This window comes from Dipodomys merriami, unplaced genomic scaffold, assembly GCF_024711535.1.
Source record: "Dipodomys merriami isolate MVZ:Mamm:240054 unplaced genomic scaffold, mDipMer1.0.p SCAF_33, whole genome shotgun sequence".
NCBI classification, from domain to species: domain Eukaryota; kingdom Metazoa; phylum Chordata; class Mammalia; order Rodentia; family Heteromyidae; genus Dipodomys; species Dipodomys merriami.
In genome coordinates, this window is record NW_027204826.1 from 13,391,680 (window position 1) to 13,417,625 (window position 25,946).

Consider the following 25,946-nt stretch of genomic DNA (forward strand, 5'->3'; position numbering starts at 1 on the left):
TACATATGCCTATGAGAGAATGATCACAAAGACTAGGCACAGTGACTAATAATTGTACTGGTAGGTAGGTTCACCATACAGACACTATTTTTCTTTATTTCTCAAAATTTATATGGCTCGTTTCCTTCCTTCTCACAGGTCAGCCGTTACAGGATTCATATTCTGCTGATTAGTCACATCTTTCTTTCCGCATCTCCACTTGTCTGGGCTAGCTGATGTAAAAAAGAAATGCTACTATTGGCTTTCGGTTCTGTTTGGGTGTTGTAGGAGAAATGCTCAGTAGAGTCTGGACAAAGGAACAAACCTGTATTTTTCCGTGATCACATTCAAATGGAAATATATGCCTAAATACTTATGAAAACCTATCCGAGCTTCAGAACCCATGTGGATGAATCAGTCTCCATGTTCCTTGCTCCAGGTAACCAAATTGATGTCTTAAACCACTGTGAAAAAACTCAATCAGTTATGTAAATTTGGGTGCGGAGACTCACGCCCTTTCTATTTTGCATTTCCAAATGCGTGGAACCAAGTGTTAGTGGAGTAGGATCACAAACTCTTTTCAGCCTTGCCAATCACATCTAGTGGTATAGGAGAAAAACATTGGGTTTGTTGTAGGGAGATCGGAGTGTGAATCCTGTTCAGAAAGCCACATACAAAAATGGACAGGAAGGAGTAGGGAGGGGAGGGAAGGATGAGGTTGTTAAAAGGGGTGACATTGATCAAGATAGATTGTATTCATGAACTCCTTTGTTCAATGGCAACTCCCATGTACAACTACTTAAAGATATATATTTTTAAATAGTGAAATAAATAAATAAATAAATAAAAGATCCAAAGGGACCAAAATAGAGATCGATGAGTATTTTGTTGAAAACTCAATTGGCTGAAGAAGGTTGAATATTGTCCAAACAGAATTTTTTGTTGTTGTTGTTCAACTAAAAAGATGGGGTTATAAAGATTTGCGTTTTTTGCGAGATAAGTTGAGTTGGGATTGGGGAATGGGAACCACAAGTCTGGCATACAACAGAATCGCTTTTGCTATTAAATGGGAGAAAATGGAATCTAGTACTCTTCCCCCCTCTTCCGATGGTTTTCCTCCATCATTTTATTTTGTTTGATTACCTTTAGAGCTCTATCCGCCAACCTGAGATTTCTGAGAGTGGGAAAGGAGATTCACAAGGATTCGATCACTGCAACTTCTCCCACACCATGTTTGCCACTTTCCCAGTTCCTGTGTGAGCCAGAGACGCCCACCTTCCCAGCTGAGGGTTCACAACCATATTGCACTTTTTATAACTGCTTTCATTGATCAAGGAAAATGACAAATGATTTTATTTGTGCTGCCATTTCTCATTTGTCCTGCTATGACAGTGCACTGCGTTTGTACCTTACCAGCACCACTTATCCAGAGTTGAATCCATCCACCGAGTTACTTCTCTGGCACTCACATTTCTAGAAGTCAGGTTATTTTTTGTTTCCAGATACACAACTGCAGGAGGGTCTCAAGATGGCAGGGCCTGTCCACTGTCTCTGAGTTCTTTTGCTCAAGGTTAATGTTCTACCACTTTGAGCTCCACTTCCCACATTCTGATGATTCATTGGAGATAAAGAGTCTCACAGGGGCTTTCCTTCCCCAGGATGGCTTTGAACAGCAATCCTCAGATCTCAGCCTCCTGAGTAGCTGGGATGACAGGTGTGAGCCACTGGCGCCAGGCATTCAAGATGGCTTTTAAGTTGTTTGCGAATATTTGTGCAAAGGTTTTGGGGGTGACACATGGTGTGGGGGGGGAGACAAAGTGGTCATCTTGAGAAGAGTTGTGTGTAACTTTAAGATGGGGGAGTGTGAGAGAAGGTCTTCAATGATAGTGAAAGGCATTATCGCCAAGCAATAAATATTTCTCCAGGATGATGTAGTGTTGTGGGGAGATTAATTAGGCAGAACATTGTGCAACTTGTTATTCTGTGGATCTGAATTCCACCACCCCCTTAACATCCCAAGTGGGAAAGGTTGTTAGGACATAGGTAATAGACAGATGATAGATATTTAAATAGATGATAGATAGATAAGTGATATGCAGATAGCTAATGGAGGGAAGATAGATGATAGATAGATAGATAGATAGATAGATAGATAGATAGATAGATAGATAGATAGATAGATAGAAATATACTATAGATAGAGACTACAGTTAAAGCAAATGATCTTCCCTCTTCCTCCGTTGCTCAGCTATCACGATAAACTTCATAATATAGGAGAGTCCATTTAACAAAGTGGGCAAAGCCAGGGTGGAAAGGGGTCAATGGCACTGCCGGAGGCGGTGAGACCCCAGGGAAGCCGAGGTCTGAGTCTCTTCCCATTATTCCTTCTGGCCTCCATGCAATTGCCAGCGCTAAGGGGAAGTCCCTCCTCTCCCACCCCACCCCCCAGGCACAGAACTTTGTCACTCCCCAAAGACGCTTTGCAGCAAACTCATATTTCTCACTTAACCCCTGCCCACCCCTAGCCATGGCTACCCAGGATCAGAACACGAATTTGTTGCAGAGTTCAGAACGTTCCCAGCAAATCTGCGGGGAGATTTTTTTTTTTTTTAGTTCATTTGGAGGCACTTCTGCTGCTCTAACAAGATACACAATAGCGGGGACCTCGTCAGCAGATAACTCCCAGGACCCGAACGCTGCCGATTAGGATGCTTACAAGGTCAATTCCTCAGGCTTACACAGTCTGGGATTTCGGCCTTGCAGCTTCTCCACCTGATCAGACTCCCAGGGAAAAGAACGTGGCTTTTAATTTGGGAAAGAGCTTGTATGGGGGGAAGGGAGGGTCTTACTAGTTATAAAATTGTATGATGGGAAATCATGGTTCTCTTATCAACCCCATAGAAAAATCTATCCTTGAATACCATACTTATCTCTAAAAAAAAAAAAAAAGCAAGTCTAAAATAATGATCGTGCCAGCTTTTGTAGTCTGAGATTGGGTCTTAGGTGCACCATGCCTCACGAGTTAAGAGTATTTCCACCAGTAATTAAAGCAAGTCCTTCTGAATTTCCAATGAGACTCTATGTTTACTATTGGTCACCTTCAGTTAGATTGAAGCACCCTGAAGGATTTTTCTAAAGACTCCAGCGACTTGCATGATGACAACATCAAAGTCTATAAATACGTCTTTGTTTCATTCTAGCAAAAAAAAAAAAAAATCAAGAGCTATCATTACCTATGACTTTACTGAAATCCTCTAGAATATTTATATATTCATTATCTTATCACATTATTATAGTTCCCAGTGTTAAGAAAATACCCTTGCTCAGAAATGATTAAGCTAATGCAGTACGTCCTTTAATTTAGGGTTTTACGTTCTGTGGTAAAATACGTACCACTGTCTTCTTTCTGCCGATAAATCAGAGGTCCTGACTGGATAATCAGTGCAGCAGGATTACAGAGCATGCAGAGGCCGGAATTATGACATGAATTCAGGTATCATTATTAGTTATTAAAGCCTGCATGCTATCTTGTGTTTCAGAAAGAAGCTCTCCAGATCGTTTTCTGAAGTTCAGTGGTTCAAATTCGCTATCCATCCTATCCACGACCTCGAATTTATCAAGAAACTAAAATAGGAGGGTAAGGGTGAACACAATAATGAACAGACAAAGGGTGGGCCAATGTAGCAGTGGTACTCATCAGCCAGCACGTTGAAAATGAACTAGACAACTTTTGGGTAGAGACAGGAGAGAAAACCTGGGAGAGAGAAAGGGAAATGGGTGATACAGTTCAAAAAGAAATGTGCTGGGGGCTGGGGAGGTGGCTCAGTGGTAGAGTGCTTGCCTTGCATGCATGAGGCCCTGGGTTCGATTCCTCAGCACCACATAAGCAAAAAGAAAAAAAGCCAGAAGTGGCGCTGTGGCTCAAGTGGTAGAGTGCTAGCCTTGAGCTGAAGAGCTGAGGGACAGCGCCCAGGCCCAGAGTTCAGGCCCCATGGCCGGACTCCCACACCCCCCAAAAAAGAAAAAAAGAAATGTGCTATTTATTTTTTTTTAATTTATTTTCAGTCAGTCATGAGGCTTGAACTCAGGGCCTGGGCACTGTCCCGGAGCTCTTTTGCTCAACGCTAGCTCTTTGCCACGTAGAGCCACAGCTTCACTTCAGGTTTTTGAGCAGTTAAGTGGAGATGAGAGTCTCATGGGGACTTTTCTGTATGAGCTGGCTTTGAATCATGATCCTCAGATCTCAGCTTCCTGGATTATAGTGTGAGCCCTTGGTACCCAGATATGTAATATGCTCTTTTTTTTTTCTTTTTTCTTTGTCTGTTATGGGGCTTGAACTCTGGGCCTGGGCGCTGTTCCTGAGCCACCTGAGCCACAACACCACTTCTGGTTTTCTGGTGATTAATTGGAGATAAGAGTCTCACAGACTTTCCTGCCTGGGCTGGCTTTGAACCATGATCCTCAGATCTCAGCCTCTTGAGTAGCTAGGATAACAGGCATGAGCCACCAGTGCCCAGCACAATATACTCTTTACCTGACTTATGTAACTATAACCCCTCCATACATCACTTTTATAATATCAATAAAAATATTTACCAAAAAAACCCTAAAAGATGTTTACTACAAATGATTTAAATAAATGAAGCAAAAATTTGTTCTACCAGTAAATACTTTCAGGTACATATTTATATGGTGTTTAAAAGAGACAGTTTTTTTTCTATTTCCATCCCCATGTAATTATAATAATGAATTATTAGTAGTAGCATCAATACCATAGTGATTTTTTAAAATCAGTCGTGGGGCCTGAATTCTGGGTCTGGGCGCTGTCCCTCAGCTCTTCAGCTCAAGGCTAGTGCTCTATCACTTGAACCACAGCACCACTCCCAGCTTTTTCTGCTGATGTGGTGCAGAGGAATGGAACCCAGGGCCTCAAGAATGCAAGGTAAGCACTCTACCACTGAGCCACCTTCCCAGCCAACGTAGTGTTTTTTATTTAGCATTTTTTGCCAATAAACATGAAGTTCAGATGAAGTTTTATTTCTGATAAAGCACTTAGAACGTTGGCTATATAACTTGGTCGCTGTCTGAGTGTCACACTGCCATAGAACTTCAAGTAGCACAAATTGAAATACAACTCTCCTGATGCAACTAAGAGGAAAGCATGAAAAGGAAGTTGGAAAGTGTCATTCGATGGAATATCTGCGTCGCTAGAGCTGTTGCTGCCTTATGGGGAAAGATTCACCTCCAGCTCTTACCTCTGCCTGCAACCCTGTGCGAACAAATCAAAGAGAACAAATCAGCGATTCCATGTGTGTAGTTCCACGGCTCCTGGAAGTATTGACTTAAACGAACACTACTTTCCCACGGTACGTTTGTCAATGAAACACTAAAATGGATGTAGCACCACTGCATTTAATTGGAAGATTTAGTCAGACAGGCAAGAAAATCCCCTAACCAGAAATAGCGACATGTGGGCTAGTATTCTAGCCACTAGTAATTGCTTAATGGCACCGAGAATCCCAGGGAAAAGCCCAGGAGATATTCATACTATTAGTGTAAACCAAATTCAAAGCTTTGGTTTGCTTGCTTGAGTCTTATGTGCACTTAGGAGATTAGATTAATACTAGTCCAAACGGGGTTCTGTTATGGCAAGAACGATCTTAATGTTCCATGGCTTTAGCCATATTATTTCAGCAAGGCCCAGGTCTTAAATGAACCTCATTATTAAAATCTTTAAGTGATTTTGAATGAATTCAAACCCATAACAACAACAAAAAAAATTGCCTGTCTTTTTCCATTTCCTTCATTTTGTCTGTGCTCTGATAACTCTACCCCATAATCAGAACTTTGAAGTGTCTCACATCCCATTCTTCATCGGCTGGGGTATTCTTCACTGCCTTGCCAATTTCATTCATAACAATTCTTTCTTGCTCATATGCACAACTATGGACTTGCCTTTCCCTCTTGATGGATACTAGATGCCCAAGATCCCGGATGCATTGTTCTGTTATTCCTCTGTCACAGTTAGACTAAAAATTCTTGTGAGTCAGTCTCTTACATCAAACTTTGTACTTCAACTTCCTTGCATGAGCATTGGCTCCATGTTTTATCATTACCTTCTTATTTAATTCCTCCTTCTGTTTTTACTTATCCATATCTGTTATTTATTTGAGGTGTATTTGTCCAGATCTAAATGCAGGAATATCTTTGGTCTCATTCTTTATGCCTCGTGCTCTAGGACCTGTCTGCTCATCACTGTGCCTACTTGAGCTATTAACACCATCTTCTATTATTATTATCATTATTATTGTATGTGTAAGTGTGTGTACACACATGCCAGTACTTGGGCTTGGACTCAGGACCTGGGCGCTGTCTCTTAACTTTTCACTCAAGGCTGGTGCTCCACCACGTAAGTTACACCTCCACTTTCAGCATTTTTGATGGTTAATTGGAGATGGGTCTCATGGACTGTCTTTCCCAGGCTGGCTTTGAACCTAGTTCCTCAGATCTCAGCCTCCCAATTACAAGATTACAGGTGTGAGCCATCGGCACCTGGCCCAGCTTTGCCTTTTTATCTCCCTTGTGCTCATTTGACTCCAGGCTATACCACTGGATGCCCATTTCTCCATCGTCCTCCCTACAGCGTCCCTTCAAACCCAGCTCCCTCCTGTCTCTGCGAAGCTGCAAGTCCAATCTTCCCTTAAGACAAGCCAACAGAGTGATCATGTTTTAAAACCTTCTGGTTCAACTGCACTTTTTCAAGTTTCTTTTAGAACGCCAATCTTCCCATCTGCAATGTGTAAATGTTGAAATAGTTACACAAGAGGCAAGATATGGAAGCATTCAAACCCGGGCATTTTCAGACTTGTACTTTTCTAATTTGGGTGAACGGGCCCTGAATTAGTTTATTAATCAGGAAATATTATTCCAAAAAGCTAAATATTAATTCAAGCCCAAACATGATTAGGTATCTCATTTATATCTTGTCATGGTAATCCTTCAAGTGCCCTTAATGGGTCATTAATCACACCCTGTTATTATCATTTGTAAGCTTCATAAGAATATATATCTCATAATAAAATGTGAGTTCCTTGGGGGAAGAGCCACATTTGTGTTTTAACACAGTGCTGGGCACAATAAACCTTGAAGAACAGACATATAGACATTTCTTCAGGAGATTATAGTAGAAAAAGACTATATTTTCTACATTTTCTACCTTGACTATATAACCACAAAGGTATTCAAGAACATATATATATATATATATGTACATAAGTGTACACATATATATAAAGTAACTTTGCTTTTTGATAGAAGAAAATGGTTAAATATGCCACTGCCCTCCATCAGTTCAGTGCATCCTTTGATAATGCCAATATTAAATTATAGTATTAAAGAATGCATGAGCATAAAGTTGGTCTTCAAAATATTCAAGGTAACCCCTCTGTATGGTATTTTCACAATAAAAAAGAAAAAAAATATTCAGAGTAAATGGTGGAAGCTTATTTCCCAACAATGGCTAGCAGACCCTAAATGCAACTAGCACACATCCTGTCTTAGGATTTCTTTCAACAACTCTAAACATTCAAGAGTGTATATGTATGAAAGTGTTCAATCTGTATGAATATGTATGTATTTGTGCATCTATATTTATATGGAATAAAGATGTATATGAAACATATGTATATATCTGTAAACATGTAATAAAAATAACATATATGCATATATATCATGTCATACTTGCTTTCCTTTAGCATATTTTATAAACTTATTCAGTAGAGTTAACCATAATTCCCTAATTTAAATTTGTTCATTTAAAGATACTTTGCCTCCAAGATATTTTTTAAAGATTCCTAATACAAAATATGTATTCTAACACGCACATATAAATTACACGTGGGAGATGTAGTGTGTGTGTATGTGTGTATAATTTGTATAAGACCATTTTGAACATAGAATGTATTGGAACATTGCTCTCCAGAACCCTCAGACATGGGTGGTACTCTGTCTCCTGCTCTGGTTCTGGGGAAAGATCTTAGTATTTATTTAGCCAAAAAGATAAAATACGGTAACCTGTTGCAGTAATTTTGTTGGTTGGTTAGTTGGCTGGTTTGTGTTTTTGTTTATTTTGGTGCTGGTCTGGGGGCTTGAACTCTGGTGTGGGCACTGTCTCTGAGCTTCTTTTGCTCAAGGCTAGCACTCTACCACTTGAGCTACACACAGCTGTATTTCTAGACTTGGGGTAATTTATTAAAGAGTCTCATGGACATTCCTGCTGGGGCTGGCTTTGAATTTTGATCCTCAGATCTCAGACTCCCGAGTACCTAGAATTACAGGTGTGAGCCACTAGTACCGATACATTTGTACTTTAAATTGTGACTAAAACTGATAAATTAATTATATTTATTGATCATCTTATTAATATGCTTGTGAGCTATTAGTGTCCTGGGTTTTTTTTCCCTTGGTTTGTCACAGATTCCATTAATTGAAATGATAGATTTTTGTCAAATGATGAACTGATTTTTCCTAGCTTATTTTTTCCTGAGGATGAACTTTTTCCTACACTTTAAAATTTTAAAAACCTAAACATTTTTAATCACCTAAAAATCTAAATTTAAATTCTTAGATTTTTAGAAATTTTTAGTTGTTTTTTTAGGCAGTACTTATTACTTATTCCAGTAATGGGTGTTTACCAGAATGGGTTTTTACCAAGTACCTTTAGCATGTTTTTACGTAGGTTTACAGTCTGTCAGGAGATCTGTCCTTTCCGGCATGCTAAACAGAAGCACCAAGTGTATCTAGCTGCTTCCATTGTAGATTAATGCACCTGGAATCTTTTTTGTTTGGTTTTGTTTTTCTGTCTAATGTGTGAGTCTTTTTTTTTTTCTGAGTACCCCACACCTAGTCGCTAGGACCTCCCCCAAAAGTATAACCTGAAGGATACGTTTTCTGAATCTTGAGAAATTTGTATACAACTTCAATTGGTACACCCAGTGTCTTGTCTTACACAGGTCCCTGTCAGGATTGGCTTCTTGTGAATGGATCCTTTATTACTATAGTGAGAGATCTAGCGGGGGTTCCCATGATGGTTTGCATCTGGGAGAAAAGAAATGATTCACTTGTTTCATCACTTCATTCACTCAAGAGGCAAAGGACTCTGGGCTTAGTTATGCTATAAAGAGTTGAAAGAATTGGCACTTGGGTCTCCCAGCCTACCTCTCCCCCCGCCCCCCCTCCACCCTCTGCAGGCCACCTCTGGGCTCTGGCAAAGGCTGTGTAGTTAAGAAATCTCCTGCTGCTTTGACTGAATGTGGAGGATGATGGGAAGTTTCTGACCACCAGCCCTTTCCCCAGTTTGAGTCCTGTGGATGTAATTTCGTCCTTGCTTGTTTGTTTTCATTATTCTCATGTAGTGAGTGGGAAGCATTTGAGATCTGGCTCTTTACTCCTCTATCTTAAATAACAGGAAGTTCAAACTATTGTAATCATTTTTAAATCATCCACCGCCATGGGAAACTGGCTAAAATAAATAGCCCACAGCAATCACTTCTGTAAAGAAAATTGTCTCTCTGGTGAAAAGATATATTAAAATCCAAGGAAACTTTCAAAAGAAGATTTCTAGGCCCGTTATTAATTGATTCATTCCCTCTTACGAGAGTCATTTCTTATTTAAATCTTCTTTGGAAGAAACAATTCCTATCAAATTCTTCAAAAGGCACTTAATGTTGAAAGGATATAATATTAATCCTTCGGGCTTCTGCTTGCTAAAACCATCGACTCTAGCAGAAATAGCTTTAAAATGGACGAATCTATGATGCTAACTTAACAAAGAAATACAAGGACTTTTACTCCCTTGTCTATCCAACAGCTGCTCAATGGGAAGCAAACACATTTTGACACCACTAAAACAATACAGGAAATTAATCATTCTAAGCATAATCTCCATTATTCCTTTATTTATGAGTTCTCAGCCCCAACCTGAATTTAAGCATATGTGAACAGACTTTAGAGACATAGCCAGACAACTGAAATTGCTCTAAGAATGATCTGACCATAGCGCAGAAACAAACTGCTAACGATTTTCCATACGAAAATCAGCTTCCAACAGTTGGCATTAGAATTCTGCTCTTTCTCCAGTTGTTAAGGTCCCAGATTTCTCTTCTCATTTAGAACAGTCTTCTTTTTGGTCATTGCTGCTGCTGCTGTTGTTGCTCTTGTGGTTGTCTTGTAAGGCTGGTGTGATATAGCTCTTTCTTTTCTGTTTTTTCTCTTTTGAAACAGATATATGATCTGATTTGTTGTTTGGCAATGACACTATATAAGCTCTGTGTGTGTCTCTCTCTGTTACAAGGCCACTGGAAGAAAACCCTCCAGGACAAATTCTCTTCTGCACCTCTAAAGATGAAAGACTCCCACCGTAGGGATGAAATTTGCCTTGAGCTTTCAAAATGTGATATCCCACATTCATTGCTTGTGCTCCATTTCAGTTAACGGGAGTCAGACCCACCGAGCAGAGCCACCACCGAGACCCCAACTGCCATTTAGAAAATGACTTCCCAAACCACAGAGGGTTAATTTGGCATACCTCTCCATCCACGGGATTTTGAGGGTGGTTTTTTTGTTGTTTTTTTTTTTTTCCCCCTCTCCAAGGAGTCCACATGAGCCATAAGCTGGGTATTACCTTGAGCTTTCTACTGTCAAAAGAAAAACCCACATTTCTGTCTGTATTTCTTCCTTTTTTTTCTTTTTCTTTTTTTCTTAAGCTTCCCATATAAAGATCTTCAACTACAGCCTAGGGCCTGTGGGGTTCCTCGTGAGCTACCAGATTGTGCAATGTACCATCCCGGAATGTCATATTACAGTCCTGCTACAGTCACATCCAATAAGTAATCTGGCATGAAGAAAAGTTAACTGAATTAGTGGCCAATTGGGACATTTTGTGACCTACTCTTTAGGAACCAGGTCTCCTGAACTTTTCCATTCGGCGCTGCCTTCATACTTTAAAAGGGACCCAGTCCCCATTAACAATTGAGCAGCCGACAATAAGTGCCATCAGGAAAAGGAAATTCAATTTTCGTGGGGGGATGACAGCCTTACCTTTTCGCGCTTAATTGGCCGTATTGTCTCCAAAAGTTAATTGGTTACTTAGTCCAGGTAGTTAGTAAAATGTTTAGCTGCGTCAAAAAGCTCAGGCTCCCACTGTTAATGGGGCATGAAATGGAATGTTTGATACTGCAAATAAAATCAGTGATATTCAAGGATGTTATGGTAGGTAATGCGTTGAAACTGCCATCTAATGGGTCCTGGAAGATTAGGGTAGTGTCAGCCGGAACCGCCTGGTCTCTTTTCTGACATTGTTAGTTGCCTCTTCATTTACTTAACGGCTGTCTGCACTGATTACATAGGCATAAAACTCCCTACAAAAAAACAACAGAGACACGCTCTATTAGCAGTCCAATTAGAACTATTTGCATATTACAGTTCATTTCTGCTTAAGTGAATCCCTAATACAACTTTAGGGGGAAAAATTCTATTGTGTCACTCGAAAGAAAGAGAAAAGAAAAGCTTTAAAGGTGATCTCTTTGCCTTTCCTTCTTATCTCCACATTCTTTTCCTGCTCACTCTCCCCTCTCTCTCTCTCCATCTCTCTCCCTCTCTTTCCCTCTCTCTCTCCTCCACCTTAAATATCTATGACTGAAGGCAGAAGAGGAGAAAATTAAAACTTCCAACTAGAGTCTGTTCGCCGAGATTTGTGAAGACAAAGACATCTTTAGCATAACTCATCCCCTTCTTCAGAACTCCAGTGGAGTGTCCATGTGTCCATCCGTTGCTGTTATTATCTACCTAGCTGTTTGAGACCAGCTCTGCTTTGAATTTTTGAGCAAAGCTGTTTGTATCTGTACCAATGCCAGGGTAAAGCGGAGAACCCGTGAAGTGAGGTTGCTTATGTCCAGTGCTGTGGAGGTCTGGGAACTGAGTACACTCATCTGCCTTGGTCTTCTAACAGTGCTAACTAGGATGACCTGGGGAATATTCAGCTGTACGTATTTACCCACGTGAACTCAATTCCTTTTCCTTTTTTCTTTTTTTCCAGTTGTGGGTTTTGAACTCAGGACCAGGGTGCTGTCCATGAGCCAATTTGTACTCAAGGCTAGCACTCTACCACTTTGAGCCTCAGCTCCACTTTCGGTTTTGGAGTGGTTACTTGAAGATAAGAGTCTCACAGAGACTTTTCTGCCTGGGCTGGCTTTAAATGGTGATCCTCAGATCTCAACCTCCTTACAGGCTTGAGCCTGTAACACATTTCAAACCTTTGTCTTTAGAAATAGCATAACTTCCATGGCTGCTTGTGATATAGCATTAGGAATATATCAGATACATAAAAGAAATCTTTGATATTCACAGCGATGATCTATACTGAAGTCAGGCAGTTCCTACACTGGTCCTGATGTGCAAGAAGCAGCGTGTTCTCCTATGTGTGCGCTTTAAGAATGTTGGAGTGCTTTGTGATCGCAAGCATGATCTACGAGGCCTATTTTCAAGGTGCTGTAGAGACTGTCTCCATGTCATCTGGTCTCATTTCATCCTGGGTGTGAATGGGAAATGGGGAGGCTGCAGACAAGTGTCTTCACTGGCCAAGGAGAGGTCTCTGCCATAAATGTCTTCCCTTGGAGGTCTGTTGACTGGCCTGTGAGTTTCTTAGGACAACATCTGGTTGGTGTAGGTATGAGGAAGGAATCCAGTGGTTGGACCGGAAGTTGGTTGGAAGGATGGGAGAAGAAGACCAGCCGTGGACATTTCAGATCTCTTAGACTCTCACATCTATCACACCCACTGGGCACATTGATTTACTTTCAAATGGATGCGAATCATTTTATTGTGAAGGAGGAAATTCTGGATAGATCACTGTGGGTAACACAGGGCTGAAAACCACCACCGAGTCTCTGGAAGTGGACAGTGGAGAAGACCGAAAGAGAAGGGATGTTGATTTGGTTGTTGGTGTTGTTCTTGTTTTGTGTCAGTCCCGAGGCTTGAACTCAAGGCCTTAGGCCTTGTCCCTGAGCTTTTTTTGTTGTTGTTAACCTAAAGCTACCATTCTACCATTTGAGCCACAGATAGCATCTCTCAGACCCTCCTGGCACTGGCTGGTTTCACACTGTGAGCCTCAGATCTCAGCCTCCTGAGTAACTAGGAGTACAGACGTGAGCCACCAGTGCCCAGCTCAAAGGATGTTTTTTTTTAATTGAGGGGAATATGATGGACCTGGGCCCCATTGACTCTCCATCCTTCCCTTCGACAACGCCTTCGCACTTCCCACTGGAGTTACACATCCACATCTCTTGCATTTTCTCAGGCCCAGGACCAATGAAAAAGCTCCAGGTCACCTAGTTGATTAGTCTGGTGAGCATGGGGATGCAGCCATTTGATTGGTACTCACAGTCATTTCCCTAGAAGAGGCCAGGGCTACCCTAGATGAGCAGGTGACTTTACCTGCACCAGCCTGAGGGTGGCCACAGCTGATGCTGTCCATCGGGCCTGTCCCTGCAGGTAAGCCCCTTCCCACCTGTACCATGATATAAATCCACCAATCCAAAGTCAAGAGTTCAGAGGTCAACACAGAGAAGAGAAAGGGATTTTTATTTTTTCTTTTAAGGTGAGGAAACAACTATTTCACACAACATCATTCCTCACTGGCCCTCCTTTTTTGTTTTCCTTTTTCTTTTTCACACCTAACTCAGTGGTTTTTCAAGATAACACATACAGGACGTAAGGACAACCGAGAGGCGAGCCAGCGACCCGGAGGCCGCTCACAGGCCACGCGACCCCCAGAGCAGCCAGTGGAAACAAACCCAACAACAAAAGCCCATGGGAGGGAAAGGTAAAACCCTCGATCTGTCATTTTCAATTTTTTTCACCCCATGAGCAGAGGCGCAGTGTGAAATGTGTTGGCTCCGGCCCACCATAGGTATTGTGTGGATGCCCCATTGGGTCCTTTGTGCCGGAGCCTCCTGCTTTTCATCCAGCTCTCATTAACATCGCCGCCAGATGAGCACCGTTGGAAGCAGAGGCGGACACGCCGGGCCTCTGCCTGGGTATGGCTGTTCCGCCAAGAGTATCCAGACAATGCCAGAAACGGGGAGCGAGCCACACAGCTTTGCCCCTAGATGCAGACTTTTGCACCCTGCCAGGAAAATAGCATCTTGGTAAAGCATCACCTGCTAGTAAGATTGTCTAAATCAGTAAACAATGATTAAGACTCTGGTTCTTGTCTCCTGTTGTTGTCACGACAGACACATGGCTGTGACCACACACACACACACACACACACATACACACACACACACACACACACATACACACACACATGCAAGAAAAACACCAGGTAACGTCAATATCGATGTGGAAAAAGAATTGGGTGAGAATTTAGGGGGAACAAGAAAAAGGGAAGGGGGAGATTTCATTTTTCCTTGTCACAGAGTTGCACTCTATTCTCCTGAGAAAGAAATATAATGACTATTTCAGAGTATTCATTTCCCCTTCAACTTTGCTCTTTCTTTTGGGGGGTTATGTGGTGAGAATTGTTGTTGTTGTTTCCTTTTCTAAATAAAACATCAGGCAATAAATGTAAGCAGTGGTTTCTTCTCCCTGAGCCCTGATTTGTCAGATGCAGTAGTGAGCATGGCATAATCTAAGTTCCTGGACCAGGTGGGGGCAGAAATCGGAAGAGCTCAGCAAGCCCTCGGGTGTGCTGATTTGTAAGAACGCCATCACTTCATCAGATCCATTTCTTACATCTGGAGAAATGATCTCCTCCACCAGTATCCCTCCTTCTCCATCCTCCATCCATCTCCCTACTTACATACACCAAAAATTACTACATGCATTGGAGCACCACTGATTTGCTCTTTAAATGTTTTCTATAGCAGCATAATAAGATACGCTAAAATAGGCGGTGGGCTTCACTGTAGAAGTGTTTATAGAACCACACAGAGAAGACTGAAGGGAAGGCCGGAGCCCAGGAGGATCACTCTACTCGTCTCTGAAGCAAGCAGAATGATATCTTCTGAGTGCAGAGTCACACCACAGAGCAGATATAACATGCAATGGGTTCCAGAAACACAGAGCCCAGGGCTCATGGACACTGACCACGAATCAGAAAGTGTAGACCAGTTCTAAATAAATTCTTGTGACATCACAGAGGCCCTCAGGTCCTGGCATGGGTCTGTGTCTAGCTTTAGACCACCCACTTGATCCTCACTCGAAGTGGGATGACTAAAAATTACTTACGGAGATGGAAGAGAATACAACTGTCCATTTAACTAAAATGAGAAAAGATATCCAGGAAGATAGGATGTCCCACGGAGACAGAGGGCCAGATCTCAAGGAAATCACCCAATGTTTGTATCATTCTTTTCCCAAATGTCTCCAGCAGTAGCAGTGGAGCCACAACTAAGTTACTGTTGAAGGATTGTGAACCAATAGTGCACCTGTGGTTTCCACAGCAGAGCAGAGCATTGAGGAATGGTTGCTTTTCTCCATACGAACAGACAGACCAGGCAGGCGTTAAGGGAGTATGTTTGACAAATGCTAATAATATCAAAAGGATCACAAAGTGATAACTTGGTGGGATAGAACAGCCACAAACACCTCTTTCTTTCTACTTTATTTCACCTTAAATCATGTATCATCATGGAGCTTTAAGATTCATTATTTATAAGGTTTTTTGTTTTCCCCCTTTGGATCTAAGGAATCTTAGGTCTTGGTGTCTCTCATTGAGAGTTCTAGAATTCTGTGATGGACTGGAAAGAAAGTTCTTTTACAGAAAAAGTACCCACTGATTCTGTTCCCAGCCAGGCAAGATCATGCCAGTCCTATACACGTGGCTCATGGGATTGGATTGTCAACCTTCCTCTTCTCTCCAAGAGTGGGAATGGACAGGTGTGGATGGGGTTGGGGATGTGGGGGGGGTTCCATAAAATCTGCTACATAATCTCCCTGGTCCAAGTAAACATTGGCTGCTTGCTTCATTATAAGATTCCTTCCAGTGACTGCCCATTCCCCCACCCCCCCATCCTTTCATGGACATCAGTTTCCCCATTACTTCAAGACTCCGAGTGATGCATAAAACCAATCATACCAAATCCTCTCCCTTTATCCCCATCTGATAAAGTTCTGCTTGTAAATTCAGGACGGTAACGACTAGGAAATTAGAGCACCGGGCGACAATGGACTGATATCACAACACAGATGGTTTTTTCTGGAATTTTCCATGTTATTATCTTCAGGTGACCATGAAACACAGAAGGCGTGACCCCAGGTGAAGTATTGCAACTGACACTGGCAGAGGCCACTGCTCCCTGGGCCCCTGCAGCTGCTTCTGGTCTTAAGGGGGCTGGTGTTGCCAATACAGAAACAAAAGGAGAGAGGAAGCCACACCATACTGTCATATTCCCTTCCTCTGTGCCCCAAGGTACCAAGCAAAGCCTGGAGAACTGAGATTATCCCTTCTCTGAAGTTCCTTCCACTGGAAAGTCCATCTTATACACCGTTTTTGATGTATGTGGTTGTTTTCTGTTGTTTTGTTGGTCCTGGGGCTTGAACTCAGGACCTGGGTGTTGTCCCTGAGCTCTTCTGCTGTACCACTTTGAGCCACAGCTCCTCTTCTGGTTTTCTGGTGGTTCTTTGGAGATAAGAGTCTCACGGACTTTCCTGTCCAGGATGGCTACAAACCGTGATCCTCAGATCTCAGCCTAGGCTTGGGTAGCCAAGATGACAGGCATGAGCCACCAGCACCTGATTCCTACACTAAGGTAATGTCCATTGACTCAGCTTCTCTGATCACCAAAGGCCACCTGATCAGAATTCCTCCCACCAAGGAACCACTTCCCAAAAGTACCCGACAATATTCAAATGCCATCCAGGGATCAGAAGATTTGAGTGGAAACAACATGCACACCCCGGTCAGCTAGGTGAACTTCTAGAAGGAGTTAGGTGTCCATGAGCCTCAAATTCTTCATCCCCAGTTAGAAGTAAGAGTGCAACAACTGACAAGCCGTACGACTGACACTCCTTCTGTATGACAAAGCGATGTACAAGTCTGATGATCAGCTTTTCATATATCTGTCATATAACCTGACACAATTTTGCATAGTTTGGCGTGACCCAAATCCTAAAGAATTAGAGAAGCAGAACTGTATTCATTTTACATGTTTTAAGGACAGAAAGAGGGAACAAGGAAGGACGGGCTGGACCAGCAAGACCTCCCAGGGTAAGATCCAGAAATCTGGAGCTGCACTTTAAGCATGGTTGGAGAAAAGAGAACTAACAATGGAAATGAAAGTCTGCTGGTGGCTCACACCTGTAACCCGAGATACTCAGAAGACAGAGCTGAGAATGGAGGTTCAGAGTCACCCCAGGCAGAAAAGTCCAGGAGACGCTTATCTCTCACTGAACCAGCAACAATGTGGGAAGTAAAGCTGTAGTTCAGCCTTAAGCAAAAAAGTCAAGCAAGAGTAAAGGGGATCCTAAGTTTCAGCTACAGTAGCAGAATAAATAAATAAGAATGGAAATGAAAAAGAAGAATTGATTTCTTGGTTTTCCTGGCTCCAAGTTCATTCATGCTCCTAAATTAATCCACCATTCACATTGGCCTGTAAAAAGAAGTGTTCCTTTAAAACAAGCAAAAAAAAAAAAAAAAAACCTAACATTTCTTTGTACATAAAATCTGTTATTTTCCAGAGGGGGGGGGAATGACCAGAAATGATTTCATTTCTAATTCCAATCCCTGTTCTTATTGTAGCTTGTTTTGGGAAGTACCAGAGTTGGAATTCATGGTTTTGCTAGACAAAGACCCTACCATTTGAACCATGCCCTCAGCTTCTTATTTTTTTTCAGAATTTATTTCACTTTTTTTTCCTGAGGCTGACCTTAGACCATGATCTTCTTATTTATCCCTTCCTCACAGCAGAGACAACCAGTTGTGTACCAGCTTGTTATTTAAGATGGGATCGATCCGGTTTAACTTTTTCACCAGTCTAGTATCAAACTGTGATCCTCCTGATTTCTTTTCACCTGAGTATCACACCCTTGTTAAATAAGAAGGCACAATTCAAGTTCTTGTATGGCTGGTAGAGGCGTGGGGGGGCAGGGGTGCTAAGCAGAAGAGCAGCTGGAATGGGAAGTGAGGAGTCTTAGACTGGACATGCAAATGAAACCCAGGGACATAACCACATATACACTTGTACTATTTTCATCATTGATTAACCAGCATCATAACCTTTTCAGGAAGAGATGTAATTGGCAGTTTTAACAAATGAAAAATTGATCCCATTACTCAGGATAGAATTTTCCACCATTTTTCAAAAGAGATGCTTATTAAAGAGGTCAGTTCCTTTTCCCTTTCCCTGCCCCCGCCCCTTCCTCACGTTCCTCTTTGGGGTCATGCATATGCAGTATGCTTGGCTATTATGTGTCATCCAGGAGAATGGACTGGCGAGCCCTAAACACAAACATTCACACGCAGCCGGGTCTCCCACGTTGCTGCTCGCCAATTACAGTAATGCTGATGACATTTCTCGTTTAATGCACATGGTATTAAAGTAGTTCCCCCCTTTTTCTAGGAGAATCTAATTACACCAAACCCAAGCACTCAATCAAACCTGTTATTCTGTGGCTAAACAGCCTGGCATTAATGCAATTTGAGGAGATCGAGGCCGTGACTGGAACGTCATGTATTAACAATATCTAATGCGAGCTCCCGTAGGTAAATGAAAATGCTAACAAGCAAGATCACTGCTAAATCTAATATCTTTAAGCTGTTTAATTCCAAACAGTCCCTTAATAAATCAATTGACCGGGAGAGCTGATGCTCCTATCAATTATTCAAGAGGGCAAATAAATATTTCAGATGATTTGATAGGAAAGGCTAGGGCTGGTCTTAGAGAAAGCTTTGCATTTCATTAGCTTCTCGCTAAAAGTTTTATAATGAGCGGAACACAGGTGGCATCCCCAGTGCAGAAATGGGAAAGGGAAAAGAAGAGATTGGAGATGGAGCCTGCCTTCCTCTCTGCATTATTCCATTATCCATACTTTGCTTTTGTGATGGGAAAATTGGAGTCACGTCCCCCAAAGAATTATCGTTCTCTGCAATCACAAAGGAAATTAAAATGATCAAAAGTATGTCATATTGCAAGAGTCTTAATTGTAATTCCTATTGGAAAGGCAATTATCAGACACCAGTATCACCAAGGTAATTTATGCAGTTCCACATCCAAATAACCCTTCGCCAAATATTTAATATTATCAATTCCATTTTCCAGAGTAAGAAACTGAGTTTCCCTAATCATTTACAAAGTGCTGAGTAGGCCATCCGGCTGGGAAAGCAGGCACTTTTTTTTTCTTTTTTAGAGACTACTGTTCATATTGGAAATACAAATGCCTGCCTAACATGTCTGTCTCAGGAGTAATCTATATTCAGGATTGAAACCTTTGTACCAGAGAGAAAAGAAAAGTAGAAAGAGAGGAAGGAAAGGAGACAGGCAGAGAAAGGAAGGAGAAAATAGGAAGGATGGAGAGAAGGGAAGGGAAAGGAAGAAGAAAGGAAGGGAGAGGGGAAAGAAGGAAGGAGGGGGAAAAGGAGAGGAAAAGAGAGAGAAAAGAAGCTATACAATCAGGAGGGAGGGAGGAAGGGAAGAAAAGAGGGAGGGAAGAGAGAGAGAAGAGGAAGGAAAGATAAAACAGAAGATTGGAGGAAGGAAGGTGAGAGGGGTAAAGAGGAAGGAAGTATCAATGGACAGAGAAAGGAAAAACAGAGGGAGAGATGGAGGAAGGAAGAGAGGGAGAGAAGAGTCAGGTGATAATGAGATCAGTTTCATTTTACCTTAGGTGCACATGAACACCTGTGTACCCAATATACAAACTATATATCACATGGTATCTATTGCATACGTTATATATTATATTATATAGTTATATATGCTATATGTAGCTATACTGTAGACTGGGAGAAAGTAGAGAAAAAGAATGAGTGAAACTCACACTATTGCTTCTAGAATGTTTGAAAACTGCTGGTGTTCTAAATGAGCATCTTTCTAGTCTCTGCGAAAGGCAAGTCGTTTGTTTGTTTTATTGCTTATTCTGTTTTTTGTTGTTGTTTCTTAAGCTGTACAACTGATCAAGCCTCAACTTTATCAAATTTTGAGATTGCTGGCTGTGAGACTGAAATGCCATGCCATTCCTTAGCAACGGTTTACAATCTACAAACGTAAAACCCCAGTTAAATCACGTCAGCTTTACTGTTAGGAGACTTACTGTAAGAGAGAAAGGGGATTTAGATGATCTGAAAAATAAAACTTAATTGTCAGAGGGTTTGCAAGTAAAAAATAAAAGCATCCAATGCCTATTTTTCTAAATAAGAAGATCTACGTAAGACTCAGGGAAGGCCCCCATGCTGTAAGTTATACTCCACAAAATACCCAATGAACTATGAAAGAGGAGCTCAGCTTCAGAAAAAAGCATAATTCCAGCGTGTGGTTTGTTCATTTTCAGCTTCATGAATCCATAGAACCAATCTGTAGGTAAAATCCAGTCATGTTTAAAATCAGATCTGAAGAATGCTCATGAGGATTTATCTTTGCATGGAGCCATTTAATTAAGTACTTATTTGGTTTTTTTAAAAATCTAAACATAACAAAAATCATAAAGGATTTGAACAAAATGGCAAACGTAGCCACACAGCTGAGACGCACCCTGCCCCACCTGAAATACCTACTAATTATATGAAAGAAAGAAATTATTTCAGTGTGCAAACGGTCACCCCCTTTTGCGATCTCTCCAGACAGGAGACCCATGGAAGATGCAAGCTTTTCGGGGCTTCACATTCCTCCACTAAGATTCTTTAGATTCCTTCACTGGTAGTCTGGAAATTATAAGAAGATTGAGGCAGTTTAGCATAAGAGTCTAAAATCAAAGTAGAGAGGATATCTACGTTCGTCTAGAAGTACCTTACCTACAACATGTATTAAAGGCCATCTCTACCAGGTGGTAGAACCAAGGCTATAATTGGCATTTCAAGGGGAGAAAGGTCTTAGTTCATGTCCTCTGGAAGGGATAGCTGAGCTGCCACCCCTTTCTCATTCTTTATGAACCTTCCTACCCATCAGGCCATTGATTCCACCCTGTCTGCCACAAGCCAAGGCCTAGGTGTGGCCGCCACAAAGCCAAAGATAGGAGGCCCAAGCTCTCAGGACTGAGAGCTCCCAAACTATGAGTTACAAGAAACCTTTTTCCTATCCAGGGGTTCTTTGTTATAGTGACAGGAAGATGACTAACACACACCTATCGTTCAATTTTCCTAGAACTGCTAGAATGATTTTTTTTTTTTCCTTTCTGCAGTTGGGGAATTTCACCGCGGGTTTTGGAAATACGACAGACATCATGCAGTGTCTTACACGACTCATCAGAGCAGACTGCACTCAATTTAAAATCGGGTGACAATTTTCTTCGTAACAGTCTTAAAGGTTCTCCTAAGGCCTGCATAGAACATGAGAACGTGGGCTCTTAAGCTGAATGTTTGGTCGGCAGCGAGCAGTGGTATTCTGAGAGGTGGTAGAAACTTTAGCAAGTTCTCAACTGGAGCAAGGTCACGGGGGTGGGAGGGAAGGGGGGTCGGGGGGGGTGCCTTTGAAATTATATCTAGTTCCTTTATCTATCTCTGTCCCTGTCTTTCTTCTCTGTCTGCCTATCTATCTCTGTCTCTATCTCTATCTCTGTCTCTATCTCTCTCTGTCTCTTTCTCTCTCTCTGTCTCTTTCTCTCTCTCCCTCTCCCTCCTCCTGTTTCCTGGCCATGCTGGACTAAAATCTCGGAGGCTGTGTACTCAAATCAACACCTTCTTTCTTAAATTTGTTTTTCCTAGTTATTTTGTTCAACCTAACAAAGGTGTCATCTGGGGATTGTTTGGGCTGGGTTTTTTTTTTTTGTACAATTTTTAGTACCTTAGAAATAATTTTCAAATGTTATCCAAAGAAGCACAGGAAGAGGATGTGAGAAGGTTAATATATTTTAGCTTGTATCTTATTTCAGGCATTGATTGAGCCTCTTAGGGGATGAGTTAGTTGTCTGTCTACACATGTTCTCTTTCTCTTTTCATTAATTTAATTTAATTCCATTTATATGTAACCTGAGAGTAGCATTCCCATGCAGCACGCCACTCCATTTCTAAACTGAATTGAAGTCATCATGCCTGCTTTAATGGCTGTGAAGGACTGAGAAATTAATAGCTCTCTCTTGAATTAGTAAATTATATTTATCCAAAGAGAGAAAAGTGGCTCATAAAAATAAGTGACTAGAGTCACTTTTATTTTATTTTTATAACAAGTCTTTTTATGCTAGAGTTTTAAACCCCCTTTTACAATAACATCTCACATTTATAAAGTGCTTTACACTTTTTGAAGTGCCAGTACACACATGAGCTGGGTTGGTTTTTTTTTTTTTAATCTTCGCAGCAAAAATTCAGATGTAAGTAGGAAGGCAAAGAGGAGGCCTGTTCTCCATACTGAAGGGTTAAGATGTACAGTGACTTTAGAATGTGCCTGTGGTCAATGCCAGGCTGTAGGGGATGTGGGTCTCAAAATATTACATACTCTACTGCAGCAGGAGTGGGCACTAGAGAAAGCCCTCAAGGAGAGTTTCTCCTTTTGACCTTTAATTTATTTTATTTCGTTTACTGCTTCTGTGCCAGTGGTAGAGTTTGGACTCAGGCAGGACTTCTCAATCTCGCCTGTTGTTTCTGTTTTTTGGTTTTTGGTTTTTGATTTTTTTTCTGCTGTTCTACCCCTTGAGCCACGCTGCCACTTCCAGCTTTTTGCTGGTTAATTGGAGATCAAGAGTCTCAAGAAATTTCACTCTGGACTGGTAATTTTCCCTGAAATATGTCGAATTTTTGTGTCCTGTTTACAAGAAGCAAAAAGCAATGTATCAGGACATGTGGTCAGCATGTCCCAATAAAAATGAATGGCTCTGCCGTCCAGTGAGGACTTGGGTTCGCTCTGCTGACTTGCACGGGCATTGGACTGTGCAGAATTCCAAGTGAGAGAGCAGAGACCCAGGATCGTGGAGCAGACACCGTCTGTCAGGGCCAAAGAGACGGGAGGGTGTGGAAAGAGAAAACAGACATGTTACCCTCTCATCCATCGAACTAGCTTCCATGATTCTTTGACCAGCATCCCTCCAATGGGAAAGAGTTTCTAGTGTGGAGGTTTATTGAATCATGACTGAATAATCACAATATGTTGTTGAGTGCACTAGGCTCATACTAGTAAAATCAGAAGTGAAATCACACCCTTAAGGTTTAAAGAAAATAATCTATATATTTTTTTTAACCTCAGGTATAGGCGAAGCTGTACACACACCACAAGTAACACACACTTCATAGTCTCAAGAATGAATCCATCCTCCAACATTACTAAGTAAGCCCACCAAAAAGGTGTATCATTTTAGTCTTATTACAAAATGGAGAGAAACACCCCTCTCATCCTTTTGGTCGCTAAAAGCATTATTTTTATTTAACCATTATGAAGCTTTTGCTTTTGTGGAACTATTATAGTACTTCCATTTCCATTTGGGCATTGTAGTTGATGATTATCCTAAGATCAAGATCATCTGATAGACATATCTACGTTTATCTGTATATAGCTTTATGATGACATATTATGTTTCTAGAGATCAGAAAATCTCAAATGTCCAGAAAGAAATTTCACAGGATATATGGAGAACTCAGTGATACAGAAATAATACATTTTCGTTTTCTGAGAACCTATGATGTTCTAGTGCATAGTTTGTCTAGTCTCTGATCTTGGAGATAATCCTTTTAATAACCACTGATAGCTAATACATTGACAGGCAAATACAAAAAGCTGCCTGTTGACAAAGAAGAATAATGCTACTTCTTCCTTGATCACTTAGGAAAATATAACAGAGGAGGGAACATTTGGTGGAAGTTCAAGGGGATTAAGAGACAATCTAGGAACCCTGGAAATGGGGACTATAAGATTTAGAAATAACGAGGCCAAAACAAAATGCCAGAGCCCCCCAAAATGGAAGTAGGAAAAGAATGGAGAGAGAAAGCAGGATAGTTGTTCTTGGGCTATTCAGAGTAAATCTAATTTTTTTAAAGCCAGGCATTAGTGATTCACCCCTGTAACCCTAGCTACTCAGGAGGCTGAGATCTGAGGATCATGGTTGAAAGCCAGCCCAGGCAAGATAGTCTGTGATTAACCACCAAAAACAAAAAAGCTGGGAGCAGCATGGTAGTTCAAGAACTAGAGAGAGCACTAGCCTTGAACAAAAACTGTTCAGGGACAGCACCCAGGCCCTAAGTTAAATCCCCTAGGATGGGCACAAAAAAAAAAACCTCAAAAATAAAAAAAAAGAGTGAATCAAAAGAAAGTACTAATGTCATCATGATAGCATACAAACATCAACAAAATTTAAGATTAAAAGGTGTTAGCAAGTTATTTTGGTTGGTGGTTGTTTTTGCTGGTCTGGCTCTGCCGGTCCTCTACCACTGGTGGCATGCCACCAGCCTGGGCTTTTATTGTTTGTTTTGCAGTGGAGTCTCACGGACTTTTCTGTCTAGGCTGAACCAGAACCATGGTTATACAGAGTTCAGCCCCCTGAGTAGCTAGGAATTCAAGTGTGAGTTCACCAGCACTTGGCTGTTACCAGGGTTTTAAGGTATTCTACTGGTATAAAGAATAGAAAGTTACTCAAATTGCCTTATGTCTGATGACTGTTCTCTCTCTCTCTCTCTCTCTCTCTCTCTCTCTCTCTCTCTCTCTCTCTCTCTCTCTCTCTCTTCTCTCTTACTCTCACACACACACAAACATACCATGCACACTTACTTGCTAAGGTCACAAGACAGAAAAACACAGACAGGAAGTGAGAACTGGATTCCTGAGGACCCCCACACACACTCCCCCCACCCCAGTACCATTCTTTTCTTGGATGCCATGCACATCTTTTCTTGCATTCTCTTCTGGATCTGACATCGATTTCTCCATCTGTTCTGTTCTCTTCCTCTGCACATTGCCTCCTTGACCCAGGGGGAAGATGATGAGTATACTGTGTTCCTGGGTCTGTGTGTACTCGCTTGGGTTGTGTTCTGTGGCTGTGCAATTTCGTAATGAGACATAACCACTCCACTGAGCCAAAACCAGTGAAGGGAGAGAGCACTGGGACGGCAGGCCCCAGGCCCTGTGTGCTTTCTGCTTCTTCCCTCAGCTAGAGGGAAGGCTTGGTTAGGAGAGCAGGTGTTGAATCCAAATTGCCTATGTGCGAATCCCAGCTTCCACTTGCTTGTTATTCAATCTTGAGCAATTTACTTAAAACCAGCTATTACATCTCTAATATTTAGTTGTCATAAACTCACTGGGTTGAGGAAAGATTCGGTGGTCAGTTTGGTGCAGGCCTTGTTTGGAACATAGATTTGAGGTCTGAACACACAAGCTCTTAGCCACCAAGTTAATCAAATCGCAAGGAAATACATGCGCATGCTTTATTTTCTTTGATAAGACACTCGAAGATATTTCTTTTCTAACAAGCACTTCTAATCAGGGCAGGAATTATTCATGACAGAACAGTGAAAGAGGAAAAGAGTTGGAAAATAAAGTACTTAGTGTCGCCCTATAAAATATGTCTCCAAATAGAAATGGTATAATAAAATTTTATTGGATCACTTTCTATTTATTTAAAGAATTTGTTTCTAATATGTGTATTTGTGGTTCCAGATGGATCCTTCTGTGAGAAATAACCCTTAATATATTTCTGCAAACAACGTGAGAGCAAATTCTTCCTAATTCATTTATTCCCTTCCATTCCAGAAGGCTAGCTCACTGTCAGATTCTGGATCATTCTGAAAATATCTAGGCTGCTTTAATAATATTATTTATCTTTATTGCTGAAAACCC